The sequence below is a fragment of the Dasypus novemcinctus genome, chromosome 14, assembly GCF_030445035.2.
Source record: "Dasypus novemcinctus isolate mDasNov1 chromosome 14, mDasNov1.1.hap2, whole genome shotgun sequence".
Lineage (NCBI taxonomy): Eukaryota > Metazoa > Chordata > Mammalia > Cingulata > Dasypodidae > Dasypus > Dasypus novemcinctus.
In genome coordinates, this window is record NC_080686.1 from 19548212 (window position 1) to 19570274 (window position 22063).

The window sequence follows — 22063 nt, forward strand, 5'->3', positions numbered from 1 at the left end:
ACCCATTTGGTAACACAAATCTTGGTCAAGGGCCAATGTCCCAGTGTGCTTAGGCATAGTGAGAGGTATGGCAATATCTAGTCTCAGGTTTTTTTTAAAAAGGTGCTTTTTCAATTAATGATCTACTTGGAAGGAACATAATAGTTTTGGTAATTGCCTCAAATCTCTTGCGGGATACAGTCAAGCAAGATTTTTTAAGAGAAGCATTTACATAAAAATATTATAGACAGGCTTTTGCTACCTGTATTCAATTCGAGATCTGAACTCCTTCTGGCTAAAGCAAAACATATTAGTTGGTTTCCTTGATACCTTAAATCTTATTTAAATAAGACCAGGAAATAAAAGAACAAAAATTCACATATGGTGACTGGTTGGAGGCAGCAGGTTTTGGTTACATTAAAATCAGATGAGAACAAAACCATTCTAAGTGCTAACAGGTGTAGCACTTGGGGACTTTCCTTATATCAAAAAGCCTCTGACATCATTAGAAGAATTGGTTAAACCTCTATTTGGGGAAGGCAAGAAACAATATCCTTTTAAGCCTAAATGCTGGGGGAAAATGTTGAAATTTTTGTTTGTTTTTTTCCCCAGGGAATTATTCTTGTTTTCACAATTTGGCTGAAAGTTTCTAAAGGACACAGACCACAACTGAATTTTGGACTTAGGCATCTCAAACAGAATCGAATTGGAAGAAATTTGCTGATTGAATCAAGATAGTTATTATCTTGATCAGAGGAACACATGTCCAGAAAATCTGTGTACTGTGAATTGAAATAAATGAATAATACAGGTAAAACAATCATAGCAGAGGAAATTCCTAGTAATTTTTAAGTGAAAATAAACAGGAAGAGTGTTAAGCAGAATATTCATTGAGCTCAGATATCTACAGAATAGTGAACAAAGTACAGGTAATAAATACAGTCTAACTGAGTATTCTAGATATTCCTCAGACTTAAATATGATGTTTAAAGAGAATCTGGGAAAAGTGGACATGGTGGACGATGGGTATGGGGAAGGGCAGGAAGAGATGAGAGGTGGGGGCGTATTTGGGACGTGGAGCTGCCCTGGATGGTGCCTCAGGGGTGATCACCGGACATCGTGGATCCTCACAGGGCCCACTGGATGGAATGGAGGAGAGTATGGGCCATGATGTGGACCATTGTCTATGAGGTGCAGAGGTGCCCAAAGATGTACTTACCAAATCCAATGGATGTGTCATGATGATGGGAACGAGTGTTGTTGGGGGGGGGAGAGGGGGGGTGGGGGGGTGGGGTTGAATGGGGCCTCACATATATATTTTTAATGTAATATTATTACAAAGTCAATAAAAAAAAATAAAAAAAAAATAATTTAAATCATTTAAAATTCAAAAAAAAAAAAAAAGAGAATCTGGGAATATTTAATAAGGATGAAAAGGAGCGGTAGGGTAATGATTATGTTAGGAGTACTTTTTATAGTCAAACATCTTTTGCATATATTATCATCACATTTTATCTTCAGTGAGGCATCATAATTTACATTTTAAAAATGAGGAAAGTGAAGATGAAGGGGTAAGTTTTTGAAGGTCATACAGCTGCAAAGAGTCAGAGACATAATAACCTTGATCTTGTCATATGCAGGAATCTAGATGGCAAGTCCTGATAGAAAGCCATGCTTTTCAGGGTAGACTCATAGTGCCTGAACTGTGTAAGGCTTCCAGGAGAAAACAAAGAAGTGTTATTGGGCAGGAGCATGTCAAAGGCCACTGTGAGACAGAAATCGCAACATACAGGTTCACTGACTTTTGCAAGGAGTGTGGATGTGCTTTCTGAATACAAGTTATACAATTGGCAGAGGCAATACAAAACAATGGGAAACTGCACTCAGATATCATCTAGAAATAACATAACATTTGATAAGTTCATGGTTGCCTGGTTGGCTTTTACATCTTTAAATTACATTGAAGAAATGATGATAGGACCTGCTACTGTGACCACAATGTGAGCTTGAAAGAAAGTGACCGTGTCATCATGGAGACCATCTTAACCAGGGAGAGATGGACTATGCCTGGGCACCTAAGTCTTTTAGAGGTTAAGAAAGCAGATTCACTATTTCACACCCATGAGGATGGCTGTTTTAAAAAGAAATCGGGAAATAACGAGTGTTGACGAGGGTGTGGGAAAATTGGAACCCTCCAGTATTGCTGGTGGGAATGTAAAATGGTGCAGCCTCTGGGTAAAATAGTTTAGTGACTCCTCAAAAACGTAAACAAAGAATTACCATATGATCAGTCAATTCTACTTCTAGGTGTATACCTCAAAGAATTGAAAAAACAAGGACTTCAACCCAGTACTTAAACAACCCAGTACTTAAACACCAATGTCCATAGAAGCATTGTTCACAACAGCCTACTACAGAAACAACCCAAGTGTCCATCAACAGATGATTGGATAAACAAAATGTGGTGTATGTATATATATATTTTTCCACCATAAAAAGAAAGGAAGTTCTGATACATGCTGCAACATTTCAAGGATGAACCTTGAAAACAATTATGTTAAATAAAATGAGCCAGACCCAACAGGACAAATATTGCCTGATTCCACTCATAAAAACTACCTAGAATAAGCAAATGCATAGAGACAGAAAACAGATTAGAGCTTACCAGGAGCTAGGGAGAGAAAAGGAGGGGGAATTATTGTTTAATGTTGGGGGTGATGAAAAAGTGATGGCAAAAATGGTGAATGTAATTAATGCCACTGAATTGGATGCTTAAAAGTGACTAAATGACATTTTATATAACATGTATGTATAATATACATATATATTACTACAGTCAATTTTAAGAAAACATGATGTGATAAATATGGTTTGCAGATTAAGTGATATTGAATGTTAATTGAGGTCAGTCTAAAGCCTTCAGGGAAAGCTGACTTTCTTTCCAGTTTGCTTCTTATACACATTGGAATGTATTTCATATGTTTCATTAATTTTATATTGATAATGTGTTCCTCTTCAAGAAAAAAGGAGATGATGATCCTTTGTTGCAACTCTGCTTCACACTTCACAATGAGGTAAAATTGTACTTAATCCTATTTCTGAAAATTTATGTCTACAACAGTATCTTCCAAACTTTTCTGATCATGTTTCACATGAGTAAAAAATTATTTTCACACGTACCCTTGTATTAGTATAATTCTGTGTTTATAATTTATATACACATAATGCTATACATACTCTACATTATAAAATAGAGAAAATAACGGAAAAGATGAGATTAAAATGCAAATTGATGTTCTGATTCCTTTTTTTCTGACACCCCAATGGATTACCCTGAGCACACAAGATGGGACCATTCTTCTTTGGGTGTTCAAAATCTAGAGAACAGTTTATTATACTGCAGGCTATTTTTATTAGAGATAATTAAAGTGTACCACCTTCGAGTACCAGAGCCTTTTTTATTTTGCGAATTTTGTAGGAAATCTTTCTAAAATGTGATGTTTAATGTCCTGCTCATTTTAAAAGCATTCCCCAATGTTGTCTCACACTATTCATGGCTGTGGATTTATACACAGGCATTTCCACAAGGACTTTTGAGACAATATTGTGTGGTCCTACATTAAATGGATCCCCATTGCTTTGTATTTGCCAATTCCTCTCCCTCTAGTCTCATCTCCTTGTTGCATCATAACCTGAAATCTGCCCACTTCCCTAGCAACAGCTAACAGCACAAAACCACAAGTCCGCCCACAAGTTTCTGCCAATCCCCAGCCGCCCCGTAGCCCTCACTCCTCCTGCTCTACCCCGCCCTCCTCATTCTCTATATAACCCACTGCACTTCCTTAATAAACCGGACTTGCATACCAGACCTGGTCTCCGCGGCATTCTTTCTCCCCTCGCCGCGCGCCCTCCACGCCTGAGAGCCCCTCTGAGGCTGTCTGCCGCAGCCTCAGACGCCTTTGCGGCCAGCTGACCCCTCCAAACCCCCCCCCGTCAGCGTCGGGGTGCAAGCCGCCCCAGCCGCATCTCCTTAGCTGTAATCTATCCTTAGAATGTCATGTCCTGGCAGCACAAAACCTTCATCTTCTCCGTAGAGCTTCCTATTTGCCATCAATAAGAACAACTATAATAAACAGGAAAAAAAGAAAATGAATCATGTTGAATGAGCAAAGTTGACTTTTGTACAAACAAAGAAATAGAAAGAACATTGATTAGCAAAATACCACAGCTGGCAAGATCAAGTTCTCATAGGAAATGGGGGAAGGTAGTGGAAATCAATTCCCGTATCATGGATTATATATTGTTTCAACACAAGGAAAACAATTCTAAACATGCCTCTTTTTCAAAACAAGCCACATTCTAGACATTAAACTTCTGCTCCAGCAGGCAAAGGTTTTCCTGAATCAAACTCTTTAATTATTGAGGAAAGTCATAATCAGAAGGCAGACTCCCCTATGAGATTTTTTTTGTTAGACAGAGATATACATTTAAGGTTTCTCAAATTAGTTCTTAGTTGCTATAAATTAAAGTGTTTTGCATTTACATATACTCTGATTAAAACTCTCTTCAGAAATGTTTGTGTAAATGCTGGGTCTTTCTCTAAATTATTAGAGTGTTCAAAGGTAAGATTTGGGGGACTTGGCTTTTATCTATATGTTGAGAATGTACAGTTTGAATTAAGATTCCCCTCTTCTATGCCATGCACTTTAACCAATCCATCTGGCCTAAAGAATAGCGAGTTGTAAGGGTTGTTCTGTTATTTTCCTTAAGGGGAATGAAATGAACCATGTATATGTGAAAAGGTCATTGATTTTTTAAAATTTGGGTATGTGGATGAAAGTTGTTTTCACCCTTTGATTATCACAGATTTGCTGTACTAAGTTAGTAAGCTTTAAAGCAGGAGTCGGTAAAGTTTTTCTGTAAAGAGCCAGACTGTAAATTATTTAGGCTTTGCCAACAAGAGGAAGAATCAAGGGTATTATTGTGTGTACATAAATAATAAGAGCAAAGCCAAACTTCTGCAATTATTCTTTTGAAGAAATTCAAAATATAATAATAATAATGATTGAGTACAATGATTTTTTGTAGTACAGGTCTACAAATAAAAAGAATGGAATTATTTTTTTCAAGTCATAACGTTTCACTCAATTGGGTTTCAAAGAAAGCATTCCCTATAGTTAAATTGATTGCAAATGCTCATCTGTAGATTCATTCTTAGCTCAAGGACCATAAAAGAACAGGCAATGGGCTGACCTCTATAATAGAACAGTAATTCTCAAAATTTTGTTGCTGTTTGTATCTCTATAATAATTCTTGGGGAGATTGTCATGATCGCAAATTTTGGAGCCCCAACCCAGAAAATTTTGATTCCATTTGCTTGAAATAAAGTACAATAAACTGAATTGTTCAAGAGGGTCCAGCTAATCCTAATATCCATGGCCTCACACCATGCTTTAAGGAAGAGGCCATCAGAAAGGAGGCCTGAGAATGGCTTTGTGCTCCCTGTTAAGGAGCAGGAGGAAAGGGCAGGTGTTCGGTTTTGGACATATTGAAGCTGAGGTTTCAAAGTCAGGCAGTAAATGGCATTTTCAACTTCCTGCAGGACAAAAGTAGCTTCATGTGCATTTGGTTGGGAATCCTAACTCCTGTTTCCATGCTCAGATATTTCACATCCATTCGTTTTCTTTCAGCTCAGATGATCCCTTCACTTTCTGATTTTGGCTGGTTACAACTGCAGAAACCTGACTTACTGATAAGTGAGGTATTATACATCAGCGTCAAAGCCAGGATCCAAACACAGTTCCGATTCCAAATTTTACTGTGGTTTTCTACCCCTTTCTAAAACCTCCCATGCTAACAAATCAAAGGACTTTTTTAAAAATTAAAATTCCCTTTATGCAGAATGACAGAATGCTAAATTCCCTGGATAAAAAGTTGAATCCCAAATAACTTAGAATGCACTCAGGGAGATAAAATCTACATAGAGGTAGCCATAACAAGGGAGAAAGTGACAGTGGCACTGAGATGTAAGGAAAGAGCTGTGGGAACTCAGTGGAAAGATTCAGGAAGACTTCACAGAGCAAGGGGCACTTGAATTGCACCTCGAGAGAAATATAGGCTTCAGACATAGGCTGCAGGAGAATTGGGGAAAGAGGACACCTTTCAGGTAGAAAAATGGAATAAGCAAAGAAACAGAAGTAAGAACTTTTAGGATGTATTTGGGAACCAGCATGTTATTTAACTTGGTTAGCTTACAGAATAGAGGAAAAGAAGACACAGGCAACAAAACTAGGGATTTAAGCTGAAGACTTTGAAATAAGGCAGATCTTTGAAAACCTCATTACATAACTGAATTTTTCCAAAGGCAAACTCCTGTAGATTTCTGAGGAGGGCAATGATTCAACAAGACCCTGTTCTTTAGGAGAGTATGGTAGGACCAAAGCAGGGAGAGAGGAGAGGCAGGTAGTGGCATTTAGGAAGGTGATGAAGAGGGCCTGGCTCAACCAGGTCGGGGCAATTAGGAAGGAGGAGGGAAAGTCTCTGTTGAACACCTCTGGATCCACTCTGTAGAACGGTGACCACTTTGAAGAATGGAGCAAAAGTGAGCGAGATAAAATTATTGAAGGTATATGTCTGCCAAAGGGGTGCTGATGCAAAGTACCAGAAATCTGTTGACTTTTAGAAAGGGTATTTATTTGGGGTAAAAACATACAGTTACAAGACCCTAATGAATCCAGCTCAAGGTTGCTTCCTCACCAAAGTCAGTTGCTACGTGTTCAAGCAAGATGGTGGCCGATCTCTGTGAGGGCTCAGCCTTCCCCTCTGGCTTCCTCTCTCTCAGCTGCAGGTTGCTTAGCGCTCATCTCTCAGGGCTCCCTCTCTCTCCTGGCAGAGAGCTCGTTTCTTTCTGGGCTTTCTCTAGCAGTCTTGGCTCTCTTCCCCAAGTTAGCTGCAAGCTATGAGGCAAATGGTACATCTCTCCCTGGGGCTTTAGGTGTTTGAACCTTCTCCTTTCTGTCACATGGCAAGATTAAAATGACAAAGTTCTTTCCTCTGGTGTGTCTTCTTGAGAGAATGTTCATTTATATTGGCCCACTGAGGGGACAGGTACTCATCCTGAGTCACACCTCATTGACGTGGTTGAATCAAAGCCCTACTCTTACCAGGTAATTTAATCAAGGTCCCCTCAACTGAAACCAATATAATCAAAGGAAGCACACCTGGAAGAATAGATTAGAAACATAATCTTCTCTTTTTGGGAGTCACAAAATAATCTCAAATGCTCACAGTTTGTCTGGGTTCTTGGGAAGATGCTGGCATTCATGGACGATGAGCACACCGAGAAAGGGGCTGGTTTGAGAAAAGCCGTATCTTTGAACAACACCCCTCCACTGCGAGGTTCAGTTAAGTTCCTAATTATATTAGCCAGAGATTTAAAATTTTGCATGGGAGCAAAGCGGCCACACAGAGGTGGTTCAGGGGCATCATAAGAGCTCCAGAGCACCTGGCAAGACTGTGCTGGCCAGCACCATGAGGCCGGTCTCACTGGGTGGGGACACAGTGGTCAGCTGCCCAGGCACTGGGGCCAATGGGCTGCCTGCACATCCTGGATCCCCTGCTTCTCGTTGTGAAATGTTATGCAAGTCACTCCCACCTCTATGGCATGTTTTCGTCTTTGTAAAATTGGGATAACAATGTTGCCTACATCTTAAGGACATTGCGATAATAGGACGTGACTATATGAAAGGTGCTGGCCCTGGTAAGTTAACAATTATAGTCAAGATTTTACACTCAAGGCTTATATCCTCACCCTTGAAGAACTGACGCCAATAATTTATGTGCTTATGTTTAAAGGGATTGGCGATAAATGTTAACGATCCCTGTTTCTTGGCTCAAATTAGTCTTTAAACCTCATCTCCACCTTCAGCAAGAAAGTGAAGACAGTGCCTAGAGGCTCTGGAATGATGTCTCTATCTCCAGCTTTACAGCACTGTGAAACCCTTTTGCTATGTAGTCCACCCCTCTGTGATGGATTTAATATCCATTTATCTGGAATGTTCTGAAGTTGAATTTGCCTTGAAAGCAATACTCACAGATCCATTTATCCAGAGCAGAGGATATTAAGTGTGTCAGTTGGGGTGCATTTAGATTGTGATATCAGTGTCAGGGATTAATTAGTGCTTTCAACTTCTTCATGTCAAATGAGGTGGGGCACCCTAATCAATGCTTCTGTCCACATTATTAGCCACCATGGTACCTAATCTCTCCTCTCTTCCTGTACTGAAGCTTGAAATTGTGGGAACTCAACAACTACCCCTTCTTACCTTGTCTCCTGACCCTACTTCTTATTCAAAATTTGAATTTTATGGCAGATAGTGGGACTGACCCAGTTTCCTTATCTGACTTAGAAGTTTTAGACATCCCCCTCCTCATGGCTGAATTTCTACAAACTTTTTATTAAAAGCCCAGGTCCAATTACCCAGCTTTTGAGACATATTCTTTACTCTCTTGATACATTTGAGAGTTCCATCAAATTTAATCTGTATGTCTAAAGTGATCATCTTTCCTATTATCAGATTTGCTCCTGGCTGTCCATATACAGACAGTATCTGTGTCTACACCATTGTCTTGTCTCTCAAAGGCAGTTTGTCTCCATATCTTGCCAATCACTTCTCAACAATACCTTTCCAGTCTGGCATTTGCTCAATCTAGTCTATTGCTCTTGTTTCTTTGGCAATAGCTCATTACTGCATGCTAGAGTATTCCAGAAAGGAGATTCCATTAGATGAATTCTTCACTCTGGTGATCTGCCCAAGTGATCAAATTGGTCCATGTGTAAGCTGCTCCACACTAACTGTCTCAACATCTATCCATTGAAAGGTAAAGTTTAAATGCTTTAGTCTCAGAGATACCAAGGGGTTCTCCACACAGGGAACCTGCTATTTTTACAATTACTGGAATACAGCTTCCATGGGATTCTGCTTGTGTCCAGTGCCACAAGCTGGGAGACCTGGGATTGTGGGGGTTATTTGAATGATGCTCCCCTAAAGAGGAATCCGTAACATGAGGCAATCGTAAGCAGGTAGAAGGTGACCTGGGTCCTGCTGAGCTCCACTGGGGTAGCTGGTCATAGAAAAGATGGTATCCTTGGCTGAGCAGAGAGATTGCTCATGGAACTTTTCAAAAGTTTGATTCTGTAAAGGAAGGTTTAGGATGGATCTAGAATCTTTGCATTTAAAAAAAATCTTAGTGGGTGATTCTGGATTGAAAATGGAATTTTTTTGTTTAGCTTGAATTTTAGCCCTTTAACCAGAGCTGCAGTTGGAGCTGGTGGAAGCTTTTTGGTGGACAGGAGGCACAGCTCTCCAGGACAGATACTAGCAGCAAGAGTGAACCAGAATTTCACAAAGGCCATTTTTAGCACAGAACTGCCTGCGAAGGCTGCATGCAATCCAAGCATTACAGTAAGGCCTCTTGGATTGAGTGAGGGACCGGTCCTCTTCACCATGGAAATAGCTTGGCTAGGGCATGGAGGATCCCTGAGGATCTGGGTGAAGATCCATTACTGTGTGTCCTAGTTTGGCAGGCTGTTATCACAACTACTGCAAACTGGTTTTGGCTTAACAACAGGGATTTATTAGCTTATGGTTTCAGAGGCCAGAAGTCCAAATCAAGGTATTGGCAAGACCATGCTTTCTCCTGGAGTCTGTATCATTCTGGGGTTGACTGCCAGCAATCCTTGGGATTCCATAGCTTGTGTCTTTATCTCCTCTCTTTTCCCTTCTGGGTTCCCACTGACTTCCAATTTCTGGCTCCCTCCTGTGGTTTTCTCTTTATAAGGTTTCCGGTAATCAGGATTAAGATCCACCCTCATTGAGCTGGCCACACATTAACTAAAAATAACATCTTCAAGAGCTCCTATTTACAATGGGTTCACATCTACAGGATATAGATTAGGATTAAGAACGTGTCTAAACTGGGCTCCATAACTCAGTTTACCACACTTTGGGCATGGCAGAGTCCAGGGCTATGCTGCATTGATTGGAGTCCAAAAAAAGGGCTCTTTGACAGAAGAGATTTCACAGACCAGAGAATAAATTCTTCTAGTCTTCATTCGGATGTCTACCTGGGAGGGTTAGTTGGGAAAAGGGTGCAGAGGGTATCAGAGACTAGGAATGTGAGGCCATGGGTGCATTTTCAGTCCATTCCCATTATTTGGGTGAGGCAACTTTGGGGGACTGGGTGGTCTTTCCCCTGCAAAGAGTTCTAGTTTTGGTCAGGACCTATGGCAACCCCATATAGGGGAATTAAAGGGTGTGGAAAATGGGACACATCAGCAAATTGGCCTCTAAATCCCCAATTACAGAATCAGAAAGAAAACATTTTTAAAAAATTTCTAATGTATTCTAGTTTCATCTTTCTTCTTTCCTTAGAATGATAGAATACAGAAGTAGACTATTAATTTTTTAAAATGATTTATTTATTTATTTATTTCTCTCCCTTTCCCCCACGCCACCCCAGTTGTCTGTTCTCTGTGTCTATTTGCTGCGTCATTCTTTATCTGCTTCTGTTGCTGTCAGCGGCACGGGAATCTGTGTCTCTTTTTGTTGCGTCATCTTGTTGTGTCAGCTCTCCGTGTGGGCGGCACCATTCCTGGGCAGGCTGCACTTTCTTTCGTGCTGGGCGGCTCTCCTTATGGGACACACTCCTTGTGCGTGGGGCTCCCCTACAGGGGGACACCCCTGCGTGTCAGGCACTCCTTGCGCACATCAGCACTGCGCATGGGCCAGCTCCACATGGGTCAAAGAGGCCTGGGGTTTGAACCGCGGACCTCCCATGTGATAGACGGATGTCCTATCCACTGGGCCAAGTCTGCTTCCCGAGACAATTAATTTTGAATCAAGCTATTTTTTCTGTTCCCTATAAACATGTGATTATATCATTTCTTTTTTATTTCTACAATTCATGACTGATTTACCAATAACTGTGAAGCTGGACATCTCCAACCTAACAGACAACAATACCTGAAATGATTATATTTCTTTATATAATACTTATAAAAAGATTTTTAATCAAATCAACTTCAATTTGCATCTTCCTATTTTTTTCTAAGTGCCAATTTACTGTAATTTATCATTATGCTTTCCTGATCACTCTCAAATATATCATTTCACTTCTCAAAACTCCAGTTTGTAAAGAGTGTAGCTTAAGGACTGAGGATCAATTTCTGTTCTGTTTTCATGAGGACAGGGGAAGGAAGGGTCACAGTGACCAAAATATAATTGAATGTAACAAATTGTGCAAAGTTTACGGTGTACTTCAGGTCCATCTAATAGCTCTCCTCCATCTGCTTTCATTTAGAATCCATCCTGCAGCACTAACTTCCCTTTTTTAAAAAAAGAATATGCCTGCAATATATTTTTATTAATTGATTAATTTTTTATCAATGTACATATATCATAGATACAGATGCCTGGCAGTAGTATCTGGTTCCTTAAAAGGTATTTGCTACAAAAGCTACTGGGAGTGAATAATAATAATAATAATAACAGGAATAAGAATAAGAATTGCTAATATATACAGACAATTACTACATTACTAAGTGCTTTATATGCATTGTTTAATCCTCACTATAGGAACAATCATTATTTTCATTATACAGATGAAGAAAACAAGGCTTAAAGAGCTTACACAAGCTGTTCCAAATCAAATTGCTTGTGGGTGGGATAGCGTGGGCTTGTGCTGGGCTCTAACCCACTCCTCTGGGGGGCTATTGGATGTCCATGGAAAGCAGACTGGGCCATGGTTTTGGAGTCAGACCTCTAATGCATGACTAAAACTAGGAATATTGTATTGACTGCCTGAGTTTCAGTGTTAAAAGAATCAAATCGCTTTCAAAAAAGTCTCTAGATATTGACAATTCAAAATGTAACCTAGGGAAGCGACTGTGGCTCAATCAGTTGGGCTCCTGTTTACCATATGGGAGGCCCTGGGTTCGTGTCCGGAGCCTCCTTGTGAAGCCAAGCTCACCTGCACGCTGCAGAGTACTGCCCGGCCCACAAGCTCCGTGGAGAGCCAACTCAGCAAGGTGACGCAACATAAAAAGGGAGACAAGCAAAGACACAGAAGAGTGCACAGCAAATGGACACAGAGTAGACAGCAAGCAAGCCTCAAGGGGGGAGGAGAAATAAAATAAAAAAAATATAGACATAGAAGAACACACAGCGGATGGACACACAGAGCAGAGAGTATGCAAAACCCACAAGGACAGGGATAATAAAAAATAGTGTAACCTAATCCACTGTATTAGTTTCCAGTGGCTGCTACAACAAATTACCACAATTGGGGTGACTTAAAACAATGGAAATTTATTCTTACTGCCAGAGGTCTGAAATCAGCACGTTGGCAGGGTCAGTCTGCCTCTGATGCTTCTAGGGAAGGAGTCTTCCTTTTCTCTTCCAGCTTCCAGCTGTTGGCTGCTGGCTCTCCTTGGTTTGTGGATGCCTTTTTTCTCGGTTCCTTCTTCTCATCACTTTCTCCTGAGTCTGTATTGTATGAATATGTGTGACTGCATTCAGGGCCCAACTGGCAGTCCAGGTAAGCTCCTCCTCTGGTAATCCTTAACTTAATCTCATCTTTTGCTTTATAAAGTAATAGTCACTTTTTTGTCAAATAAAGGAATATTCCCAATTCCAGGTATTAGGATATGGGCATACTTTTGGGGGGAGTATCATTCAATCCACTACATCCAACATATACAGAAATGCTCTCCCCTTACATCTATGATTCTGTTTACTAAAGTATCTACTGGTACATATTTGAGGCAATAAAATATACAGGTTTTAAGCATAAGAATTACCAATTTTGAGAATTTCTGCTCACTTTTCCTCCCCATAATCTAAGGCATAGCCTTACCAAATGAACCTATGTTTTATAGACATGAAATCCTTTTATTTTCCTTGTACACTGTATTCTACAGTTCTCTGTTGCATCCATTTCTGCTTCTCTCTCACAAAGGCATGAAAGCATTAGAATTGAAAAGCATCCTAAAGTTTAAACTAAACATCCAATTTTTCAAATGAGGCACATGGAATCACACAACTAAAGTAATAGAGAGCAGCTCAAGAATTCAAGAGCTATGACCCCCAGACCTTTGCATTTTCTGATATAGTCTATCAACATTTCTTAATTTTAATCTAATACACCAAAGATGGCACTCATTTGTTTGTAATCAGCACACACTTCTAAGGCTTGTCTAGAGTATATAAAATGATAAAAATTATTTTTTTAAAATTGTTGACTATGACAGTATATGATCCTGTGCTCACTATCTTGAGAGGTTTTATTTTTCTCTTTGGCCAATTTCTTAAGGAAAAAAGGACTGAAAACTCTCGCAAATTTATTCCTCACAGTCCTGGTGAAAAAGTATGTCCACCAGACATTCCGTGGGTGGGTAAGCATGATAAAACCACCCTAACATTCCAATCTCTAAGCCTTAAGCTCACCTTATCTACATTATGCCAGAGCAATCCTGACATTTCAACTTCACAATTGTAGGCTGCCTTTTGGCCCATGCTTCAGCCAACCACCCAAACAAACTGTTAGAAATCTTTCTCATCCCTCAAGCTACAACACTGGATCCAGAATCTCTGCTCAGTGAGCCCATATCGATAATTTCAAACTGTTTCAACTTCATATTCCTTCCACCATTATCCCACACCCTTATTACTCATTCCAATACATATTCCTCTGATTTCTGGCTATATAAATTGGAAAACCCATGCAGTTCTTTTGGAGCATAGCAGATTTCTTCATGGATCATGCTTTGTACCTCACCTTTTGGGGCTGGTTATAGGTCTAGAAGGAAAAAGGGGTAGGTCCAGAGAGGAATTAGCAGTGTATTATCTTCAGGGCATTCCATTACAGGTTCCTTTGATAAAACAGGGTTAATCTTTTCAGATGGAGATGTGAGGATTGTTTCCTCAGGAGAAGCAGTTACAGGTTTATCAGACACAGCAGGCTTAAATTTTCAGGTGAAGCCTGGATGATCGGTTCCTCAGCGCAGACTGGAAATCAGAGAGCTGATTCCTCCAGGCAGCTCGTTACAGGTTTATCTGGAAGAAAAAAAAAAAGAACTCATTAGAATCTAAGGTTTCATTGTCCTTACCATCCACATTATCGGTCCATATATTCCTATTCCAATTTTCAAGATCCCATTTCTTCCCAATCCATGTCCTGTATTTAACAGCAGACACTTTGCAAGGTTGGGAATTCAATTCCCATGACTCAGCCACTCACACAATGAGATTCTGGGTCTGGTTTCAGAAATCTCAAGTCTGTGACTACAAAAACTAAATTTTTTTCAGGGCACACATGGAAACTTTCAAGTCCTTCATGCAATGCTTGATCTAGGAATTTGAAACCTTGAACTCATCCCTTTCTTTAACCACTATATCCAACATATCTAGGGACACCAGCTGACGTCATTGTACTTTTCAACCCTAAGGAACTTGGTTAAGGTATTAAATAGCTTATCACCCAGAACCTTGCTTCTTATAAGCCTTTGAGTAACTGTACAAATGGTGATGCTTTGCATATCTTTATCGCTAATTCATACCATGGACTATCAGTGCCATCCTGATGATTAGAAATAGGGTTACTTGTGGCTTTTAATGAAATCTGATTAGAGAAACTTGTCTCTAGAACTTGGTCTCTAAACCCCAGAATCAACTTAGAAATCTCATCCTTAAAACTCTATTTCTTGAGAACCACTCTTGGTACCAGCATCTGTATTAGTCAGGGTACTCCAGAGAAACAAAACCAACAGGTTATATTGAGAGAGAGAGAGAGAGATTTTAGGAACTGGTTCTTGGCTCATGTTACTGGGGATTGGCAAGTCCAAATTCTGTAGGGAAGGATTCAAGTTGGGAACTTCAATGAAAGGCTTGATCAATTCCACAGGAAAAGCTGGTTGGCTGAAGTAGAGATACAAATGATTCTTTCTGACTGCCGAATCATCAGTTTTTCCTTAAAGGGTCTTGTTGGTTGGATGAGACTTCTCTCATTGCTGAAGGTAATCTTCTTTATTGATTGTAGATATAATCAGTCATAGAGGCACTCAACTGACTAATGATTTAAACTTGTAAAATATCCTCAGAATAACAATCAGGCCAGTGCTTGCTTAAGCAAACAACTGGACATCATGACCTAGCTAATTTGGTATGTGAACCTAACCATCGCACCACTGAAAAAAGAAGTTATCGAGGACTAAAGAGTTTACTTGTTCTATTTGTTTATCCACTGGTTTCCCTTTTTTCACATGTGTTGTCCTAGTTACACGTAATACTATGACTCTTTCTGATAAAGAAACTTTGTGTGTGTATGTGCCTAAGAAGTATAGCAAAAGCACATGAATTTTTAAAAGATCTCATGAAAAAATTCCATCTTTAATTACATTTCCATATCCTTCAGCTATGATGACAGCACCAGGATGAATAGGCTACAGTAACTGAGGATTATTAACCAAGCTTGGAACGAGGGCTGTGATGCCACCCAGGTGAGCTCTTTGAATTGTATTAATTATGGGAGTCATTACTGCACTGTGGCTTTAGTGCTCAAGACCTCTGGTATCTATCCTCCCCAAACAGAGATTCAAATGAAACCTCATCAGATGCTTTTTAAAGAATCATCTAATGAAACCATGTCACATGGCAGCATGTCAGGAAGCTGACCCATGGAAAGAGCTCTGGAAGAAATTGCTTCGGTCCAAAGATGATTAATATTGTTCACCTGATTAGAAACAACATCATGAGTGTAGAGTTAGAATAAGTCCATGATGAAAGTCATTATTGTCTCAGATCAGTGTGTTCGGTATGTTATTTTTTTGTTACATTTGTGAGCAAACTGGAAAGGTAGTCTGAGAGGACAAGACAAACTTGAAGGAAAGGCAGATTTAGGGTTGATTATAAAATACTCATTCAACTAGCACCATGTTAATAAACGGTACATCTGCAGCAGCCTTTGGCCTCTGCTTCTAATCACCATTCTGCTCTGCCATTAGCACTCTCCTGACTTCTAACCTCATAAATTCATTTTGAGGTTGGCATTACTTTGGGGGTGGATAAATATAAGCAAAGTAAAAGTATGAAATAAATATTCAAAGAATTCAGGACAAAAAAATCTCTCAGGGCAAAAATAATTTGTGAATTGTGTGTTGGTTTCGGTTTTGCTGGAATAGGATGAATGGAAGGAGTTGGCAAAGAAAAAAAGAGACCCATGTAAAGTCACTAAATATAAAAATGTTTTTTTCCCAGGAGCCAGATTTTAAAATGTATACTTTGGGTATTTGGAAGTCATTTCATAGATACATATGTGGCCCTCTGGTTAAATTATAAGTATTCTGGGTGCGAAGACAGCTAAATTCTGTTAATAGTAAGTTTTCCAAAAAGTGTTTGGATAGTGCTGTTATTTTATTTGAAATCCCAGAGTAGCATGTTAAATAAAGCCAGGAAGAAAATGCCTGGATAGAGAGATAAAGTGCGTTACTTGAATGCCGATGGAGTCAGCCTTTGGAGATGATGTCTGTTCTCAGAGCACCTGAACCCAGAGTGAGCCCTGGGGACCTGGGGGGTGGGGGGTGGGGCAGCGAAGGGAGGGGGGCTGATGGGGGCTTTCCAAAGGGGAGAATAAAGAGTGTTGGAGAGAGGGAAGTGAATCATTTCACTCTGTATCCTGGAATCTGAGGTTGAACTATTTTGAGAAGTAAGCAGAGATAAGTAGTAAAAAGTTCAGAATGGAGAGATTCCAAAAGGGTTTGAAAATCAGCACCTTGACAAATGAGTCTGTGGAATGGAGGGGGTAGAAGTGAGGAGAGTGTTGGCCAAGAAGATCCTTATAGAGCTGAAATACAGGAACCACTTGAGTTTGCAGAGTAAGCCTCAAGGTATAGAAGGTAAATTACATCGGTGAAATCTTACATATGCTCCTACCCTTTTCTTGGTCACATAATGATGTGTCCCATTGTTCCTTTTCCTTTATGTCTTTTAAAGAACTAACTAGCAGCAATATAATTGTACAATGAAATAGCACCACCTAGATTATTTTTGGTAGCTGAACACTCATTGGAAGCGTTCTTGGTATTTATCTTAATAGAGTTTATTTGTGTCTTCTATAAAAGCAGTGCCAATCAATGCAGTCCTAAAAAGTAAGTACAGTACACAGCCCACTGAAACCACCCCTGTGGTAAGAAAGAAGCATACCTATAAATGCTTTAGCAAAAGACCCAGTGTTGTCTGATGTAGCTCTGCCTTCTCCATCTCGGCATCTGGGTAATAAACTTGTCAGACATGTTCTCTCCTTAACTCCAGCTGGTGTTTTATCCCCCACTGCCAGGGAGGAAAATTAGTGGGGAGAGCTACAAGAAGCATGATGCACGCTGCCAACCACAAAAGGCCCTGCCAAGGCCACAATCAATAATATGCCGATGTGTTTTTAAATGGGTTTTGTCCTGCTTGTGTTAAAAGCTCTGTAAAAGGATATGGCTTTTGTGCGCTGTGATCTGAATTATAGGTATGGTGGCAGTTGGTTAGCAGTAGGATATCAATGTGTCTAAGCCTCAAAGAGAAGTTTACGAGGTCAAACAGATTCCCATTTGCAGTTTTGTGCCCCTGGGAGTCAGTGGGAATACAGAGCTTACTGAAGCAAGGACACAAAAAAGATACAACCCAACAGGGGGTTCAAGTCTTAGCATCTTCAAGTCTACAGCTAAAAATTATACAGTATCTGTTGAAATTTATCAATAACAGACAGTTTAAAAGAGTGGAATAACAGTGAATTGGCCTGATGGATGATAATGTGGATTTAGCATCTTCCTACCCAGAAAATGCTTAAAGATCAACTTTAGACATAGGAATATAAATTGCTCCAATGCATAGTCTTTGCTTTACAATGGTGCCAATCAAAATTTGAAATGAAAACTATAATTTAAATTCAAGTCTTACTGTAACAAAAGCAAAAGCAGCTAACCTATCTTGCTTGCAACATAGACATTAGCAAAAAACACTTTTGATGTGAGCAATTTGCTTTGAAATACATCAAAATATAAGAGTTTAATGGATGTATAGATGTATGTATATATGTGATTAAGCAAATATTACAAAGTGTTGACAACTGTAAAATCTAAGTGTGGTATATGGTTGTTCACTGTACAATTTTTTCAACTTTTCTGTATGTTTGAAATTTTTCATTACAATTTTTTTTGGGGGGGAAAAATACTTTTGTGAACAAAGATTCACAAATTGTTGCTTGAAATTTTATTTTATAGAAATGTAATTCCATATCAAGTAGTATACCAGTGACACTTTAATCAGAGAAGCAGAACCACTAAGATTTTATAAAAATAATGTGATATATAAATATATATCTACAAAGGCATTTATTAGAAGTATTTGACCTTATGTGATTGTGGAAAGTGGTTATGTGGCCTGTAGTCTTTAAGCCTTGTGCTGAGCCTGATGTCTGCAGGGCAGGCATGCGGGAAGGAACGAGGATTATAAATTGAGGTGGGGGGAGTGGGGATACACTGGAACCTCTACACAAGAGTGGAGCAGGAGAATGGACTGGAACAGCCCGGGCCAGTCTGAAGGAGGATGCAGGAGAAGGTGGAACACCTGTAGGCACACGGAAAGCTAAAGAGAATCCAGGAGAAGGTGGAGCACCCGCAGGCACAGGGAAAGCTGAAGGGGGATCCAGGGGAAGGTAGAGCATCTGCAGGCACAGCTGCTGCCCCACTCCAACGAGATGGGCCAGGGAGAAGCAGGCGCATTGGTGAGCCATAAAAGCACCTGGTGCACCTGTGACAACCACGCAATCATAAAACCAAGGTAACTTCTCAGTTCTGTCTTCCACATCCTGCACAAAATAGCTCTTGTTGCTTACCTGAAAGGAAAGATACAGGGAAGGGAATTCTGGAAAACATAGTTTCCCTCATATCAAAGCCACTACAGTTTGCTTCCTGGCAACTTGACACCCATACACATTCTTCCAAATGCTAAAGCCACCTTACAGGTTCCAACCATCTCATGTATAATAAACATATTGACCTGCCTTCTTGCCTGTGGGGTGACTGCGACTTTCATTCCTGAAGGGTCTGTCCTTCCTGCACTGGATGGCTGGAGTTTTTCATTGACATTGATCACAGGATATGGGAGTATTTAAAGGCACACCAGAATAATTCCTATATTTGTCAGCTCAATAGCTGCATAGCAGGTGCCAGGAATTGGGTTGGTTTGTTTTCGTAATGAAACCTTATCTGGAAAAACAGCTGAAATTGTAGTCACTGGCAGATTACGTTTATGGTAATCCACTATCATTCACCAAGATCCAACTCTCTTCTGCCCAGGCCTGACAGATGTGTCAAATGGGGACGTGGTGGGAATCACCACCCCTAGAGGATTCAAGTCCTCAGTGGTGACACTAATCTCTGGAGCTCATTTTGGAATATGATATTGCTTTCAGTTTATTATGTTGGTAGGAAGAGAGTCTCAGTGGTTAATAAATTTTTTTTCCTACTGTAATAACAGTCTACAGGTAATAAACTGAAGTGGTTTGGTTGGATGGTGGTGACTTGGAATTTCTCAAGAGATTGCGATCAACACATTGGCGAGGGCTTCAGTCAACCTGAAGGCTTGACTGGGCCAGGAAGATCCACTGGAATCAGATAGTGTGGTAATGATGAAAGGACAACTAAGTCAATGGAACAGGGCCCAGAATAGACCTGTGCCATAGAGCCAAGTGATTTATGACAAATTTTCCAACTCAATTCAATGAGATAAAGAAAGTCATTTAATAAAATGGTGCTGGAACCACTGGATAGCCATATGAAAAAAAAAAAAAAAAGAAATGTCAACTCTTAGCTTATCCCATACCCCCAAATTAACTCAAAACATCTCATCAACAGAAATATAAAAGCAAAAACTGCAAAACTTCTAGAAGAAACCATAATAATATTTGTAATCTTCTGGCAGGCAAATATTTCTTAGGACACAAGAAGCATTAACCATTAAAGAAAAATGGATAAATCAGACTTCATCAAAATTAAAGATACTTTCAAGAAAATGAAAAAATGAGGCGTGGAATGGGAGAGAATACTTGGAATATGCGTATCTATCCAAGGGCTTACACCCAGAAGAAAAAAAAAAACTAGTGAAATTCAATAAGAAGAAATCAAACAACCCTCTTAAAAAGTGAAAAATATTTTAAAGTACCTTTTACAGAAGAAGATAAATGAATGGCAAATAAGATAATGAAAAAATCTTTAACATCTTTAGTCATCAGGGAAATGAAAATAAGGTAATACCACATACCCATTAAGATGGGTAAAATAAAAAGCCTGCCAATGCAAAGCATTCCAGCTTCTCTGTGAGTAGGGCCTGTGGGCAGCCAACCCAGTCCACGCCAGGGCTGGGGAAAAGGAGGAATGAACATATCTTCTCTCTCTGTATCAGGAAGTCGAGGCGACCGAGCCTCTCTGTTACTCCCTCACAACCGCAGCCCCTCATTCCCTTGTTCAGCACATAGCTTTACCCACCCTGAGAGAGTACCAGGCGAGCTTCCAGACCGGGTGGGAGAGTGTATCTGCCTGTACAGAGAGAAACATGTCTGTGAATGCGTTATGTGTGTGGGCGATATGAAGACAAACGTGTAGTCCATCGATTTTTAAAGAACAGGGAGGATGGCCCCAATTTGTGGGAGGAACTATTCCGAGTATTTTCTAGAGATTTTCTCTTTACGTTTATAGTAATATTCTGGTAGAAGAAGACTGCATTATAAAATGACTTGGTTTAATTTGGGAAACGTACGATGTGGTACAACTGAAACTCTTAGACACAAGTGGGACTGAAAAATGGATACGACCACTCAGAAAACAATTGGCAGTTTCTTATACCTGCTATGTGACCTACATTTTTCAGTCTTATGTATTTGCTCAAGAGAAGTAAAAATATAGGTCACACAAAGACGTGTATACAAATGTTTACAGCAGCTTTGTTGGTAATAGCCCCAAACTGAAAAACAACCCAAATGTCCATCAATGGGCTAAGCAAAGTTGATATTGACTCAGCAATAAAAAGGGATAAATTACTGATAAAGCCACAGCAAGGAGAAATCTCAAAATCATTATGCTGCATGACAAAAGCAGATACGAGATAATGTACACTACGTAACTCCATTTATATAAAATTCTAGAAAATGCAAACTAATTTATAGTGACAAAAAAGCAGATACCTCCTTGCCTAGTGCCAGGGACAGAGGGAGGCAGGCACTGCAAAGGGGCACTAGTGATAATAATATTCTATGTCTTGATTTTGGCAGTGGTTTCTTGAGTGTATACATTTCTTAAAACTTGTCCAATTGTCTATTGTAGATGGGTGCTGCTTATTTTATGTATTTATACCTCAATAAGATAAAAAGTAACTAGTAAAAGAAGAATTCACACATTTACCAAAATCCTATGCGTTCTCAGAGAAGTCCTGCTCATTATCATTACTTTAGAATTCACTTTGTATGGGAATTTTGGTGGCCTTTAGGCAGTATCACAGACTTCAGCTATCCTGTGCACAAGAGGGGAAAAAATCACCTTAAGTAGCATACTCTGTTGAGTCTCTCTGTTTACATCACTCTCAAGAGGCCCCTGATCTTTGACATTTAGTTGACGCTTTTAATCATGTAGGATTTTTTCTTTCCATTTTTCTTGTATATGCATATGTTGTGCTAATATCAGAAAGTGGTATGTGTGGGAGTGTGTGTGTGTGATGGTCTGTTTATAGATTTATTGAGTGTGCATGTGGGAGGATAGTTTTTCTGTAACAGAGATATTCTGACAACAGAGGCTTGGGTTTAGCCTGTGAAAATCAACGAGCTCTCTAGAAAGAGAGAGGGGGCCATTGGTTAAAATACAGTCAGATTTAGGGAAGAGACAAAAGTACACTGGTAACATGCCAAAGCTTCTAATTTGCAATAAGGCTGTACCTAAATTTGGGACTGTTGAACAGAGATTAGTAAACTCAGTCTTCTATAGAGGAATAGA